This window comes from Brassica oleracea, chromosome C9, assembly GCF_000695525.1.
Source record: "Brassica oleracea var. oleracea cultivar TO1000 chromosome C9, BOL, whole genome shotgun sequence".
In the NCBI taxonomy this organism is placed as follows: domain Eukaryota; kingdom Viridiplantae; phylum Streptophyta; class Magnoliopsida; order Brassicales; family Brassicaceae; genus Brassica; species Brassica oleracea.
The window spans coordinates 12134304-12134524 of NC_027756.1; the positions used below are offsets into that span (position 1 = coordinate 12134304).

A 221-nucleotide genomic window follows, 5' to 3' on the forward strand; every position below is an offset into this window, starting at 1 on the left:
TTATTGAAATCATATACATTGATTTATTCTATTGCTTACATAGAATTGTGAGTGCTTGAATTACTCGTTAAATATTCAGATGTCGAGATTTGAATCCTCAGATTACTCTGCCCTAAATCTCTCTGGAGATAATTACCTAGAATGGGTAAAGAATACTCTTGTTGCCCTGAGATCCAGAGGACTCGGACAATGCATCAATGAGTACAATGATATCATTGACA

At 34.8% G+C, this 221-nt stretch overlaps 1 protein-coding gene across 1 annotated transcript in view; it reads right to left on the reverse strand.

The window, feature by feature from the left end:
- The window catches only part of LOC106313492 (homeobox protein HD1-like), a 6795-nt gene that overhangs the window by 1494 nt on the left and 5080 nt on the right, over positions 1–221 (reverse strand). The gene's annotated exons all lie outside the window — the stretch shown is intronic.